Here is a 16,485-nt window from a genome sequence, read left to right on the forward strand (position 1 = left end):
ACCCTGGGTACTCCCAAGGGCAGCGGTGGTACTCCCAATTACCGCACACCACGGGTGTCGTCACGAACTATACCAAATCCCCTGTAAATACTCCCTCTTACATTTGAGTGTGGCCCCTACGCCCCCGGGTCTGGAAACCCTCGAGCCACGAATGGACACCACCCCTGGATCCGAGCGGTTCGATCCGCTGCTGGGGCGGCACACGGTGAGCTTGTCATGGGGTGTGAGGGGATAACGGGGGATCGGGGCTCCAAGACTGGCCCTCAGTCTAGGGTGCCCAAGCTGTCCCTATTCCCAGAGATCCAAAGAAAAAACTTTCCGGATCCGCTCTTAAACACACAAGGTTTCTTTGTTTTTATTCAGTTGCAGTGCATCAAACAACAAGACAAATCACAAGAGTGGCGCGATCTAGTGCGTTCAGCACTCTTAATCATGATAACGCTCTCACCAACTGACAGATTTAAATGTTCTCCCATCCATAAGTTTGCCAGTGTACTAATTAATCAGATTGGTGTTTCCACTGAGCTCGTGCTAATCGTGATATATATTTATCAAGAGTGCATGCTTTACAAAATGTTAACAATTTACAGATGATAAAATATACAAGATGGAGAAAATATACATAGATACATACATTATACAATATACACCATGCCAATTTCAAATACAAGATCTTATCGTGTGGAATAGTGGGAGTGAGATGACAGTTAACAACAGATTTATAAAAACTCATGAAAATTGGAAATATATGATTCACTTCATTCTCCGTTATACTAGAGAAACCTCATGTATTTAAAAGTTGGATCCTGAAAGTTTTTTCTTTGGATTGTAAAATCTTGTGTTTTTAACAGCCAGATCAAAAAAAAAATTTCTTTGGCTTGTTTGGAACCATGGCGAGACTGGATCCTGGGCCCCAAGTCGAGGAGGGACAGATGATGTGGTAAGCTGGACTTTATCTTTTTTATCCCAGAGATACTTCTAATGCTGAAGATGTCTGGGCTGACTTCCTTGCCCTGCTCCTGGCAATCTCTGATCTTATACCCCCCATAACAGGGTAGGACCAGGACAGGAGTGGTTGAAGCCACAGTTATAGACAAAAGGGGAAATCAAAAACTTTAGCACACATGGAGCTATAAGACAATACATGATTAAGGAGGAAATAAAGAGCAGGGAGGAAATAACTAGATGAGAGGCTTTCCACAGCACACCAAGTAGCACACATTAAATCACCAGCAACTGGAAAAAAACAGCACATAGACCGGTTCAGCAAAAGCTATAGCTGACATTAGAAGACAGGCTCCACCATCTTAAAAAGGCAGGCAATCAGGAGCTGAGCCTACTCCAAACAGAGCAGGTGCCAACTGTGTTACACAGTCTGCAACCAATTTTAACATTTAACTGCTACAATTATAGCTAATAGGAGAAGTTCAACCCCTTTGTCAATTATGATAGAGGCATTTAAACGGTTGAGATAGGCGAAAACAATAGATATCATTCACAATACCCACCACCCACTACGTCATGGTGGGCTGTCAATGGCGTGGTCATGACAGCTTGGAGCCTACTGAAAGCCTTCTTGTTTGCCATGTTTGTATACATATGAAGCCAGGGGATCAGTAATTTTACAATACACCGCAATAATACAGTTTTGCAGTGTATTACACCAGGAATTTCAAGTTCTAGTCCACTAGTAAAAAATAAAAAAAAAACAAAAAAAACAAAAACAAATCAAAATATAAGAAAAAAAAAATAATTGACCCTCCTTTCCAAGGGCAAAGAAAAAAATCTAAAAACCTAAAAATAAACTAAAAATAATGAAGAAATTAAAAAATAGTTACATATTTGTTGTCTCTGCATGTTTAACTGTATGAATCATCCTAAGTCAGCAATTCATGTGGACCCCAAAAAACTACAGCTTGTATGGGAAAAAAAACAACAAATCCTTAGACCATGTTCAGCTTCTTTTTTTTTTTTTTTTACGGCATTAAAATTTTTTAGAAAATTGCAGCAGAAGTTACACAAATTTTCTTACGTGGGTTTTGATGCTAAACAATTTTCATCTCGAAGACAAAAAAAATACTGGAAAAAAAATACTGACAGTTAATGCACCACAAGTCAAAACACATAAGGAAAAAAATGCGTTTTGTGACTGAGATTTTAGAAATCACATTTGTTTACTGTTACTGTAAATTGATGCATTTTTTTCCATATAGAAAAAACTTGTGTAAAAACCCCCCATAAAAAAGCTATATGTAAACAAACCTTTATATAACAATATGGACTGAAAAATAAAAAAATCTTTTAGAAAAAAATAAATCACAATTTAAGGTCTCAGTTCTATTAGCGTATTGCTTCTGAGAGAGAGCGCTGGATGTGATATGCTAATGACCCTCTGCTGCGTGCGTCAGCCGAGGGTCATGCGACTGTGATGAGATCTTGCGATCGTATCACATCCTCGGAGAAGAGGAAGGGAGCACTTTCTCCCCATCTTCTCCCCCGCCTGTGTGCATCGCACTGCAGTCGCATAACCTGTGAGTACAGTGCGAGGTTTCCTACGCTCCCCTAGACTTGTATGGGGGTGCGAGAGCTGAGACTCGCTGCAAAACGCAGCATGCTGCAGTTCATTCTGCATTCCACTGTTGCATGTGAAGTCAATCGCAGATGGACACTGCCCCATAGGTTTGCACTGGTGCGAGTGCAATGAGATGTTTTATCGGATTGCACTCGCACATGAAAATCGCAAGTGGAACCGAACCCTAAAAAAGGAGCCTACTTAGATTCTATTGCACAAGTGCCCACGTAAACCTGCCTGGGGAGCCGCACTTTTGCAAGAAAATCAGTCCTCAGCCTCACACTGGATATTGGATAAGTATTGTGAAACAAACATGACCGTATGAGCCAAGTTCTGGACCTTCTAATAACAGGAAAAGTTGCTGTCTAGCTACAACCTAACATTTCATTCGGTGTAATTTATAATAAAATATCTGCTATTCAGCTACAACCAGTGGCAAAATATTGTTGCTGGCACAAAGCCACTGGTATGTAAAATAATGAAAAAGATGAACTTCTGCTGCCACCTAGTGGTGCTCCTGCGGATTCACAGCAGTGATACATGGTACCGATTTGTTTCTGGCTGAAAAATCCACATCTAAAAACTGCTTCTAAATGACAGCCAGCAGTGGAATTGTTTTGTAAAAACAAATTGGCTTTTACAAAATTAAAGAGAACCTGTCAGCAGAATTATGCTAACTAAAGACGGCCATATTGATGCTGTTACACCGATTAAAATAATACCTGCGCTCAAGAAATCCGTTTTGTATATTTTGTTTAATGAGTAAATGTTTAATTTAATGTTTCTTGTAAACTTAGCTTTCTCCAGCACTGTCCTAGTCGTGAGTTAGGCTTGTGCATATCGATCTCCAAGCAGTCTTCAGGAAAATGGCTCCAGAGGCGGACCCTGCGCAGATTGGTCTCCTAGCAGTCTTCAGGAAAATGGCGGCTAAGACAGGGCCTTGCACACATTGATCTCCTAGCAACCGTTAGCGAAAATGGTGCTGTGGCGGCCCTTGCGTAGATTGAACCTTGATATAAATTTGTGCATGTGTAGCACTCCTGAATACATCAGGGTGCTACAGGGAACTGCATCCTTTCAGGGTGCAGGACCTACCCCCCCTGGTTCCAGATACCTAGGAAAACCGGTGTCACCTCCATCAGCACCACAAATCCCAACCACACCTCACATCATGACCTGTCAGATACACCAGTGGGTTGGTTTAGCTGGAACAGGGCCACCCACCTAGGGGTTAGGCAGATTGGTGGGAGGGAGGAAGGCAGTGTAGGGAGAGCCCTCAAAGTGTGAGGAGCTGGAGTGTTAGCTCCCGGGGAGCTAGACCAAGGTTGGGTCGCAGACAGTGGTCCGGGACCAGAAGAGTTGGTGACTAGGTGCAGGAACGTCGGTCTGGGTTGTGACAGACGCGGTCTCAGAGGGACTGCAGGCACCAAAGAGGGGTCAACAGAGCTGACCGGTACCGAGCACGACGGGGTACAGGACCCTAGGTCAGGAGCCGATTCAACGTCCTGGGAATTAACTTGCAGAGGGAGAGGATCTTCAGGACCTTCACTGAGAGCTCAGAGATTGAGGGCATCAGCACAACGTGGGGGACAGGGACAGTCATGGCGGAGCCGAAGACCCTACCCACAGTGGCCTGCCTTGATGCACGAAGCTATGATTACATAATGGGTTCCCAAAGTTCCCTGTGTATGTGACGCCCTGGGCAAGCCAGGGGTCACAGGTCACAACACCACCACACCCTACACCCCAGTTAGGAACATCTAAGCTAACCCAAAATCCTTGTTGCCTTCCTCCAGGGGCTGATGTTCACACCAGGGGGTGGGCCAGGCGGTTGGCTCCGCCCACCGAGGAGTTCACAGCCCTGGAGGCGGGAAGAACCAGGCAGTTGAAGCCAGAGTGGAGTTGAGTGAGGAACAGAGTCAAGCTAGGGAAGTGAAGGAGTAAACAGCGAAGTGGTAGAGGAGCTTGAGTGAAGAAGTAAAAAGCAGCAGTTAGGAAAGCCTGAAGTTGGTCCGGGTGTGTGCCCCGGACAGTGACAGCAAGGTCAGCAGACGGCGGTGATAGTCTGCAGAGGGACTGTTCGGAGGTTGCTGGAAGGATCGCGGACGGGTAGTGGCCCGGCGGTCTGGAGCAGTATACGAAGAACAGTCAGCACCAGGGCAGGGGCCTTTCGGATCCCGGCAAGGCTAGGAGTCGCCATAATTTGCCAAATCCGTCAGTGAAGGGGACGTCTGTCTCCTAACAACCAAGTCCCGATTGAAGGCAACAGTCCAACCGTAACGGAGAGACACCGCCACCGCCAAGGCACCAGTTTCTCAGGGCCAGCGCCTGCGGGCAAAGTAGGGCTCCTCCGGCCCATATCCAAGCCGGGGAGCGGGTTACCGGTGGGAACCCATCGCAACCATCATCACTTTAGGTGCAGGAAAAAGGAACCGTCACTGTCACCTACTGGGGAAAGCAAGTGCAGCCGTCCGTGGGAACCGTCTTACCAGCCGTGTGTTTTACCGAGAACTGTGTCATCGTCTCAGGCTGAGTGAGTACCACAGTGCCGCAAGGCACAGCGCTGCCCCCGCGTCCCTGCGCCCACCAAGCCCTGCATCACCCACTTCATCACTGGGCCCCGGGATCACCAACCCCTACCCACGGAGGGGCAACACAACAACTGGCTGCTCCATACCATCCTTCCCGGGATCCCCATACAGAGCAGCGGTGGTGTTAACAAATCACCACAACCGTGGGTGGCGTCACGGACAATAAACAATCCCCACACCCAAAAACCCCCTTCCACTCACAGGCGAGGAGCGCCGCTCGAGTCCCCGGGATCCGGCCCATCGCTCGAGCCACCGAGCAGCGGCAGCAGGCCGCAGTGCAAGCCGGACCCGAGCAGTAGGGAGAGCGCGGCGTCCCCTCCTCCGCCCGCGACAACTTGGCGTCATGAACAGGATCTTACCGCTCTGCCGTTGGGTAGAGGTGCGCCTTGTGACCGCCGGAGGTGTCCGGCCGGAAAAATTCAGAAGTCACCATCTTTGGCGCGAAAAGTTCCCGCTCGAGCGTCTTCTCGAGTAGCAGAGGCGCGAATGCCAAAACCCCGCCCCGATAGAGGAGGGGCCGGAAAGAAGCTAAGGGGGACACGATGGCGGCTGGCTGCATGTGAGCGCAGCTATAAAAGCAGGGACGCCAGGACCCTGTGGCCATCTTGTTGCCAGTTCCTGGAAAGCGCGACCACTGAGATGTTTGCTCCAGCCAACAACAGCGAGGCCCCCGCGCCCGACACAGCGGCGTGGATAGAGAACCGGACTACCCCGCTGAGTCATCGTCTGCAGGCCCGGATGCAGCTCCTCCTGGAGGAGTGGGAGGCCGACATGGCGGACGTGGTGGCTGCTATGCGGAGATGCGAGGTGGAGGAGCGGGTAAGAGACCCACGTCCCTGTATTCCGGAGGGATCGGCCATCGTGGCTGAGGGGCCCGGCCTACACCCGCTCACCCTGCTGCCTCCCCCGCTACCCGCGTTAGTTGCTGCCGCCCCGCCACTAGGCCCGCTACCTGCCCAACCGGTAGCGGTACCCTGCCCGTCCGCCCAAGCGGACCGACTGGCTGCAGACGTCTGGGGCAGCCCTGCACTGCTTCCCCAGAAGCCCCCGGAGCCGGGCCCCCTTGATAAAGATGTGTTGGAGGCTCCGGCGGTGATTGTGCCAGACCCAGAGTCCGGGGCCGTGGCCTGGATGAAAGCCTGGGTGATTCAATTCCACCAACGTCAGCAGGATCAGATCTTCAGGATGATGGAGCAGTGGACTAACGAGGTGGAGATGCTGATTGCAACTGCCCCGGTGTACGGAGGGGGAACAGATGTAGCAGAACCGACTGGTGACCCACGTCCCTATGTCCTACCAGGACCGGCCGCTGTGGCTGATGGGCCCGGCCTAGTCTCGACCTATGCATCATCCTTGCCGTTACTCCTGGGGCGCCTCAGTGTAAACTCGCCTGACCTGCTGCCCCGTGCTGCTACAGAGGGATCTGATGTGCTGGATGCTGGACACCAGGAGGCTGCGGCAGCTGGCGGTAACCCGCCTGACGCAGGAACAAGAGATGACGACTCCTACCCCAGCCCCGGGTCTGCTGCTGAGTTTGAAGAGGCAAGTGACCGTTCCCGCTATGTGGGAGACCCCATGGTTTTCCATACCCCGTGTACTGGTGGAAATGGGTACCGGGTGCCCCTGTCACCGCAGGCATGTCAGTGCATGTTTGATATGCTGGTGGCAGAGGATGGGTCCGCCTCAGCAGAAGAATCTGAGTAAAGGCAGCGGAGCCCCGTTGCACAGTCCCCGTTGGGACCACCACTGAGTTGTGTTTGTTTGAGAGTTTAAAAGTTGAAAAATGATAAGCAGAAATAATAACCGAAGTTTCATCAGATTGTCTACAACCGTGATTGAGAGGAAAACCGGCCGTGGCCGGCACCGTGGTCCCCGTGGGGACCGTTTAAAAATTTGCATGAGGAACTGCTCATGGACAAGCCCGTGAACTTGCAGGGCAACCACAAACGTTAGTGGCATGTAAATAGTTGGTTTACCGTACCGTTTCCGCAATGCCGCCTCCGGAGAGGCAGGTTGGAGGGAGGGCCCTCAGCAGAGCAGGCTGGGGCCCAGCCACCACAGGAACCGGTGGCTACCCTCTGGAGGGGAAGGACAGATCCCGCTCGGGTGACTTGTGCTGGACTGGGGTAAAGGGGTGCTGCCTGGGCTTTAGGGGCAGCATCAGGGCCAGGTTGCTTGGGTGGGAGAGAGCGGAAACTGTACCCGTAAAACCGTTAGTAACGTTTAAGAGATGAACCTCCCGCTGTGGGATGATGCCATGATTTGTATAAATGTTACCGTTTTATTTTTATATATTTTTCAGAAAATAAAACCGGTGTTGGACGGGCAGCCCGCGGACGGTCTGCATTTTGCTAAGGGGGAATGTGACGCCCTGGGCAAGCCAGGGGTCACAGGTCACAACACCACCACACCCTACACCCGTTAGGAACATCTAAGCTAACCCAAAATCCTTGTTGCCTTCCTCCAGGGGCTGATGTTCACACCAGGGGGTGGGCCAGGCGGTTGGCTCCGCCCACCGAGGAGTTCACAGCCCTGGAGGCGGGAAGAACCAGGCAGTTGAAGCCAGACTGGAGTTGAGTGAGGAACAGAGTCAAGCTAGGGAAGTGAAGGAGTAAACAGCGAAGTGGTAGAGGAGCTTGAGTGAAGAAGTAAAGAGCAGCAGTTAGGAAAGCCTGAAGTTGGTCCGGGTGTGTGCCCCGGACAGTGACAGCAAGGTCAGCAGACGGCGGTGATAGTCTGCAGGGGGACTGCTCGGAGGTTGCTGGAAGGACCGCGGACGGGTAGTGGCCCGGCGGTCTGGAGCAGTATACGAAGAACAGTCAGCACCAGGGCAGGGGCCTTTCGGATCCCGGCAAGGCTAGGAGTCGCCATAATTTGCCAAATCCGTCCGTGAAGGGGACGTCTGTCTCCTAACAACCAAGTCCCGATTGAAGGCAACAGTCCAACCGTAACGGAGAGACACCGCCACCGCCAAGGCACCAGTTTCTCAGGGCCAGCGCCTGCGGGCAAAGTAGGGCTCCTCCGGCCCATATCCAAGCCGGGGAGCGGGTTACCGGTGGGAACCCATCGCAACCATCATCACTTTAGGTGCAGGAAAAAGGGACCGTCACCTACTGGGGAAAGCAAGTGCAGCCGTCCGTGGGAACCGTCTTACTAGCCGTGTGTTTTACCGAGAACTGTGTCATCGTCTCAGGCTGAGTCAGTACCACAGTGCCGCAAGGCACAGCGCTGCCCCCGCGTCCCTGCGCCCACCAAGCCCTGCATCACCCACTTCATCACTGGGCCCCGGGATCACCAACCCCTACCCACGGAGGGGCAACACAACAACTGGCTGCTCCATACCATCCTTCCCGGGATCCCCATACAGAGCAGCGGTGGTGTTAACAAATCACCACAACCGTGGGTGGCGTCACGGACAATAAACAATCCCCACACCCAAAAACCCCCTTTCACTCACGGGCGAGGAGCGCCGCTCGAGTCCCCGGGATCCGGCCCATCGCTCGAGCCACCGAGCAGCGGCAGAAGGCCGCAGTGCCAGCCGGACCCGAGCAGTTGGGAGAGCACGGCGTCCCCTCCTCCGCCCGCGACATGTACATGAAGTGTTTTGGAGCATGTGAATGTCTTTCTGGGGCTTTGGCACTAAAAGGGGCAAGTTTCATTGAAACCTTAGGTGTGCTGTAAGGACACCCTGGAGGAAGGAGGTTCCTAAGGCTATGTGCGCATGCTGCAGAATTGGTGCTGAAAATTTCTGCACCAAATCTGCACCTTGTGGCAGGAAAACACACCAGAAAACAGGTGCGTTTTTGGTGAGTTTTTTTATGCGTTTTTGCAGCATTTTTTGGGGGCGCATTTTTTTTGCATGCAACATGGAAAAGACAGTCAATAAAGCTAAGTTATTAAAAAATAAAAATGTCATTGATGTCATTTCATGTTTCAACTATTCTTCTATTTAATTTTACATTGTCGCGCTCCTGATGACATCACATCTTGATTTAGCCATGCGGTTTTTTTGTGTTAATAAAAGTGGTAAAACTGCACCAAACCCTCACTGTGTGAACACACCTGCAGATTTTATGTGCGTTTTTTTTCCATCACAACATTGAAGTCAATAGGTGAAAAAACACTACAAATCTGGACCAATAATTGACATGCTGCAGATTTTTTTCTGCATTAAATCTGCAAGGAAAAAAATGCAGCGTGCGCATAGCTCATTAGAAATTACATAGACTTTGCTGGCTTCAGGAAAAACATGCAGATTTTGGAAAAAAAAACGCACAAAAATGCATCAAAAACTGCAGTGTGTGCACAGGGCCTTAAAAGGCAGTTGTGGGACATAAAAGTCTTCAGAAATGTTGGAAACTGCATGTGCAACTACTGCTACATTAAAGAGGGGGTTCACTACTTAGCTTTACTAGCCACATCGATATAACGTTCAGAAACAAGGCTTATCTCAAATGTGTACATAGTCAATTGTGCCTCTGAGCGACACTATTGCGGTCCACTCATTTCCATCACGTGACCTCCGGGCTCCATGACCTCTGAGATCCGGTGATGTCACAACAGTTTCCAGTTGACCCGACATCTCCCTGAGTGACTGGGCCGTGGGCAGAGTTTCACCGCTCGTCACAGCCCAGCATCTCGCGCGCTCTTCTTCACTGCAGGAGTGATGCTGGGCTGTGACGAGCGGTGAAACCCCCCCCAGCCCATGGGGGCCAACCTTGGTGATGTTGGATCAGCTGGAAGTTGACGTGACATCACCAGATCTCAGTGGTCACGGAGACCAGGGGTCACGTGATGGGGATGAGAGGACCACAATAGCGCAACTCAGAGGCACTATTGTCAACATTAGGTATTTGAAAGAAGCCTTGTTTCTGAACGTTATATCAATGTGGCTAGTAAAGCTAAGTAGTGAGCCACCTATTAACTGCTGCAGATTCAGTTTCTAGTATATAAGGATGGGTTCATCAGAGGCCATTTCTGTTTTCTGGTTCATGGGTAAGTATAAGAATCTGATCTAAGCAGTGACCTGAGACAAGTTCAAGTCCTGGAGCTGTGTAGTCAGCAGATTAGTCGCTGGTCTGAGCTCGCACATCTGAGGGCTTTCCCAGAGGGTAGGAGACTTTCTGGTGAGATCCTTTCCTCAGACTCTTCTATTAGGTAGGTGTCTTCTTCTCGGGGTGCTTTCCTGTATGGGGGATCAGGTGAAGCCTAATGAGGCAAAGATTACACAGATCTTACAAGCAGCAGACACAGCGGTTGTCAGTCTGGAAAATAAGTGAGCTTCCTAGCTATGAGCCTGGGATGTAGAAAGTGAAACAAGACTTGCTTTCTTCTACTTTTCTCTCTTTGTTTTTATGAGACAAATGAGCGACAGGAACTCGTGGCCTGAGATGTCTCTCGACCTCAATAATCTTGCAGAAAAGTTGGTTGAGAGTAAAGTTTCATAACTGTGCAAAAACTGCCCCGGGGTCTGTGTTACAGGATCCTTCCTCTGTGTGCACGTTCAGGCGCCCCCGTCTCAGGAGGACGCTTGTACTAGGGTAGTGTCGCTGTGTGTTGTTTTTATTTAACCATTGTCCAATATTCATTTCTGAAGGAAGTTATTGTTCAGTGGAAAAGTCGCGCAGTCGGATCGACCCTTGGAAAATCAAGTACAAAGGGCAAGAAAGTAACTTCAAGATAAAGCTGAGAAGCAATGAAGGAGTAAAAGCCGGAGGAGAACTGTGTGCGTCACGTGCTGCTGCAGGTAGGATATACGGACAGCACTGCCTGCTCACCATGATTAATATATAATTGTAAGTGATTGATATTTTAACATTTGTTTGATTTGCACCCGACCACGCTTGGACAGCACACCGACACATAGTCATCTGTTTTGCAGATGTGCGAGGTTTAGGCCAGGATCAGACGATCGTAAGAAAAATTGTCTGATTTTCATCCAGAAAACTTAGAGAATTTTTATCCACATGTCTAAGGCATACGTATTTATACAAATAGCAAAGTATCTGGAAAAAATCTGTTTCTATACAGGTGATCTGTATGGGATCCAATTTATGTATTGATCCCTTTTTTGTGCCACCATAGATTTCTATAGGTACGGTAAATCTTATCTGATATACAGAAGACAATGGCGCATGCTCCAATTTTTTGCACAAAGTGAAAAATTATCTTCTGAGCAACGCAATTAAATTGCATTGCCCAGTGTGCTATCAGTATATCTATTTTTTTTTAACTTAGGCAACACACGTCTTTATAATACTCTCATCTGAATGATCACTTAATTGATGCTAGCTCCTGAGTTCACCCACATAAGGCCGGTTTCACACATCCGGCTTTTTGCCGTTTTGCCGGATCCGGCGCTCTTCCGTACAGTTAATACAGTACAATGACAGAGCAACAAGCGCCGGTCACATGCTGTCATGTGACCGGCGCATGTGACCCGGAAGTTACAGCGCTGTCATTGTACTGTATTATCTGTACGGGAGAGCGCCGGATCCGGTAAAACGGCAAAAAGCCGGATGTGTGAAACCGGCCTAACAGACGAGCTCACAGACCCAGCCATATCCACAATTTACAGGCATGACTGGTTTAAGAAGTGATCTGTAAAGTTAAGTTACCATGATGACTTTTTTGACATGGCATCTTTTCGTTGTGCAAAAAATGCAAGGTCTTATGCCGGCGTCACATGGTACGATATATCGGGCGATATGTCATCTGGGTCACGTCGGTAGTGACGCACATCCGGCATCGTCTGATATATCGTAGCGTGTGACAGCCATGTGCGACGGTGAACGAGCAGAAATACTCACCTTCTCGTTCATCGTTAACACGTCACTTAGTTTCAAAAAATCGTACGTCAGGTTGTTCATTGTTCCCGAGGCAGCACACATCGCTCCGTGTGACACTCCGGGAACGATGAACACAGCTTACCTGCGTCCCGCCGGCAATACGGAAGGAAGGAGGTGGGCGGGATGTTACGTCCTGCTCATCTCCGCCCCTCCGCTTCTATTGGCCGGCTGCCGTGTGACGTCGCTGTGACGCCGAACCTCCCTCCCCCTTCAGGAAGAGGATGTTCGCCGCCCACAGCAACGTCTCCCGGGAGGTAAGTGCGTGTGATGCTGGGTTAACGACTTTGTGCGCCACGGGCAACTAATTGCCCATGACACACAAACGACGGGGGCGGGTGCGATCGCACGATTTATCGTCCCGTGTGACGCCCGCATTAGGCTATGTTCACATGTTGAGTATTTGGTGAATTTTGTACCTCAGTATTTGTTAGCCAAAACCAGGAGTGGATCACCCAGAGGGGAAAAAAATGCCAGAGCCCCAATCCTGGCCCTTGGGTGGAGGCAGGCATAACAAGAGTTTTGGAATTAGATGGGCTTAAGCCCAATAGGGAGGAGGTGAGGTGACTGTTAGCCTTTATAAGGCTATGTGCACAGCACGTAAGTGCGTTCTGCACCGCAGCGTAAAGTCACTGCTTGTGCGATTCAGAACGCAGCTGAAAAGCTGCCTTCTGAAAGTTTGATGTCTGCAGAATTCCTGCAGAATTCGTGTGTTCTGGATACTGCCTCTCCCTTAGGCCTCTTTCACATGTCCGTGCCTCCGGTACGTGTTTGGTAAGTTTTCTCACATACCGGAGACACTGGCACACGTAGACCCATTGAAATCAATGGGTCTGCGTTCACGTGCATCTTCTGCCATGGAGCGTGTGTACGTAGACATGTCCGTTTTTCTCCGGCATCACGGGTGTCACACGGAACGCAAACGTGTCACACGTAACACAAACAGACCACACAGATGTGTTTCGTGTGACAAACACATTTGTCTGCGAGGAAAAAAAAAAACACTTTACTCACCTTCTCCAGCCCTGCAGTCTCTGCTGCTGCTGGCACTTGATTCCGACCGCCGCTCATTGCATATTCACTTCACTGCGGCCGGAAGCAGCAGCAGCGGGGAGTCGGCAGGACCGGAGACCGAAGATCAGCACCACGGACAGCGAAGCCAGGGACAGGTGAGTAGAAAGTTCCCGTTCTCCGTGTGTTACCACGGATAACACGTGGAGAACACACGTGTGCCATACACACGGCTCACCGAGGGCAATATGCACCTTGACACGTCCATGAAAAACGTGCGTGATTTTCACGGACGTGTGAAAGAGGCCATAGACAGAGTAGAGAAAGCATCCAGAACGCACAAAACAATTGACATATTACTTTTTAGAACGCAGTGTTTTGACAGCATGCAAAACGCTGCGTTCTAAAAAGCAACGTGTGGATGGAATTTACACAATCTACATAGATTGTGCTGGGGACGCAGGATGCATGCTTTTACGCTGCGGTGCAGAACGCACCGTAAAAGCATGTAATTACGCAACGTGCGCACATGGCCTTAGGCTGGTTAAAAGTGGAGATTGGCCATTTCACACTCACTTTGGTTGTAGTGCCCATACTTCTCTCTTTATACCGTTAATGACATCAGTTGATCTGTTCCTGGAGCGTCTAAAGATGGCTACTGGCATGCATCTGTGCCGCCCCCGCATCAGCAGCAGGGCTGCTCGGATCCGGATCCGCGGTGGCTCGAGGGATCTCTGGACCCGGGGTCGGGGTCGCGTGGCCACTCGGATAAAAAGGGGAAGTATTTATAGGGGATGTTGTGGAAAGTTCGTGACGCCACCCGTGGTGCGTGGTAAGGTGGAGTACCACCGCTGCAATTGAGAGTACCCGGTGGCGATGGTGTGGGCAGCCAAGTGTTTAACCTCTCCACGGGTAGGGGGAATGCCCCGGGACTCGATGAAGGTGACGGGGAGGTGCCGTTGGGACGGTAAGGGTCACTTGAGTACTCACTCAGTTCAATAACACTGACACCGACAACTGTGGTAAACCAAAGTTCTGGACACCGCTGCCGCTTGGAGGGAGCACGCCTGGATCCCGTGCCCATCGCTGTTGTCTGTTAGTCTGTGACCTTTGCCTTAGCACCTAATTTCTGGTTGGTCCCTTAAGTATAAAACTAGTCAGGTCCCGCTCACCAGTATGGCTAACTGGGTGAGCTTGCTCTCAGGGCTCACGCTTGGGATTTTCTGGACCGTTTAGTGGGAAAGTGCTATCCCCCTTGTTGCGCTAGTACCCCGATTTTCTGTGCATCAGATGATCTGTCAGGACTCCCTGTGAGAGGACTCTAAGTACGCGGCCGAATCCATCGGTGGTTAGCAGGCATTAGCCCGTAACTGGGGTGGGGCCTGCGGCTGCCAAACCTATGTAAAGGGGGAGCGGAAGGGCACGGGCGCGCCTTGGTAGTAGTCATTGTAGTCTTCACGGGCGAAGGACTTCTTCTGCTCAGCAGTCCTCTCTCTTTGGCCCAGAACCCAGTTCTTTCCACAGAGCAAGGGGGAAGGGGTCGGTGGCGGCCTTCCTGGTAGGGTGTGTGAACCTTGTGTGTGCAAGCCATACGTGTGCTTAGGCCCTTGTGCAGACCAAGATTTTGCCACCATGGATTTATGGACACAGATCCATGTTTCTTATTTAACAGTATTTTACTAACAGTTATGTACAGTATTTCTGTCACATGTAACTAGGCGCGGAGAGGTAATCGTAGGCGAGGTAATCCTCTGCTGCACCCCAGCATGCTACATAAAAATGGAACTCTTGGCTGGGTGTGTGGTGTTGCACTCCAGATGGAAGCGATACGCCTTTGCAGGCCACATGTTTCTGGTGGTTTTAACTAGCCAGGACCAGATGGTGCACAGTTCATTAAGAGAGACCACAAGTTCATAAAAAATATAGTTTCACTGAGCATAAACCTGGCAACCACAATGTACATTAGATGGTGGACACAAATCTTATAAGTTTCAGTGTCAGAGGATCATTAAGCACACATTCTTCACTTCAGTTCTTACAACCTCCCCAAGTCCTTTTGTTCCCAACACTATTCAGCCTGGAACTACATCAGTCCTTTCAAGTCATTCTCCTCCTCGAGCAGTTTCACGTCTTATGCGGGCGTCACACTGTACGATATATCGGGCGATATGTCGTCGGGGTCACGTCGGTAGTGACGCACATCCGGCATCGTCTGATATATCGTAGCGTGTGACAGCGGTGAACGAGCATTGAAATACTCCCCTTCTCATTCATCGTTGACACGTCGCTCACTTTAAAAAAATCGTCCATCAGGTTGTTCATCGTTCCCGTGGCAGCACACGTCGCTCCGTGTGACACCCCAGGAACGACGAACACAGCTTACCTGCGTCCCGCTGGCAATGCGGAAGGAAGGAGGTGGGTGGGATGTTTATGTCCCGCTCATCTCCGCTTCTATTGGCCGGCTGCTGTGTGATGTCGCTGTGACGCCGAACGTCCCTCCCCCTTCAGGAAGTGGATGTTCGCCGCCCACGGAACGTCGTCCGGGAGGTATGTACGTGTGACGGGGGGTTAACGACTTTGTGCGCCACAGGCAACTAATTGCCCGTGACGCACAAACGACGGGGGTGGGTACGATCGCTCATGCAATCGCACGATAGATCGTCCCGTGTGACGCCCGCATTATCCCTCTTAGAGGGATGTTGCCCATATGGCTGGACCGAGCTACATGCTACTGAAAATGCCTAGGGGATACCTGCTCAAGACACTCCCTTCGTTATTTGTCTTGCTCCAGTACCCTGTCACTCATTCCTTTGGTCAGTACGCTGACCCGGTTCCACTAGATTACTCTGTGTCTCGGTCACCTCCTTTTCTTCCTCAGTTGTTCTCATTCTTCCTCGGTCACACTATCCTATATAACGATCTCCCTCTCTTCAGGACACCCACAACATGCAGCTCTGCTGCTCCTCAGACCAGAGGTCTTTTCCTGTTACAGGTTGGGCCCTAACTGACGTTACCACAGAAACGGTTAGTACTAGCTCCTCTCTTATAGACTAATCCCAAAGTCCCAACTGTCAACTGCTTGTTGCTGGGCAGTTCTATCCCATCACCTGCATAACTAAAAGGCGTTGTGCGCACGCTGCTGTTTTTGCTGCTTTTTGGTACAGTTTTTGGTCCTGAACTGCATATGTGACCTTCCCATATGTGACTTTTTTTTTTTTTTTTTTTTTTGCCTGCAGTTATGGTTGGAGAAAAAAGAAGCAACATGTGATGTCTTTTCTGCGTTTTTCCCTGCGTTTTGGTAAAAAAAAAAAACAAACTCAGGCGAAAATACGGCAAAAGACTCATACGTTTTTTTTTTTGTTTTTTGTTTTTTTTTAATGCATTTTTTTTTTTTCGTCCAGAGGTGCGTTTTGTTTGGCCACAGTGTGCGTTTTTCGCTGGAGAAACAAAACTGCAGTGTGCGCAC

The 16,485-nt window shown here is 50.0% G+C and overlaps 1 protein-coding gene across 2 annotated transcripts in view; it reads left to right on the forward strand.

The window, feature by feature from the left end:
* Positions 1–10,243: 10,243 nt before the first annotated feature.
* The window catches only part of ASPA (aspartoacylase), a 44,759-nt gene continuing 38,517 nt past the window's right edge, over positions 10,244–16,485 (forward strand). The window contains exons 1-2 of one of the 2 annotated variants that reach the window (XM_075335179.1): positions 10,244–10,320; positions 10,760–10,909. The gene's annotated coding sequence lies outside the window, so the exon portion shown is untranslated. Of the gene's footprint in view, positions 10,321–10,723; positions 10,910–16,485 lie in introns of those variants that run through there. The other variant, XM_075335180.1, reaches the window with a different exon arrangement.

The sequence above is a fragment of the Anomaloglossus baeobatrachus genome, chromosome 2, assembly GCF_048569485.1.
Source record: "Anomaloglossus baeobatrachus isolate aAnoBae1 chromosome 2, aAnoBae1.hap1, whole genome shotgun sequence".
Lineage (NCBI taxonomy): Eukaryota > Metazoa > Chordata > Amphibia > Anura > Aromobatidae > Anomaloglossus > Anomaloglossus baeobatrachus.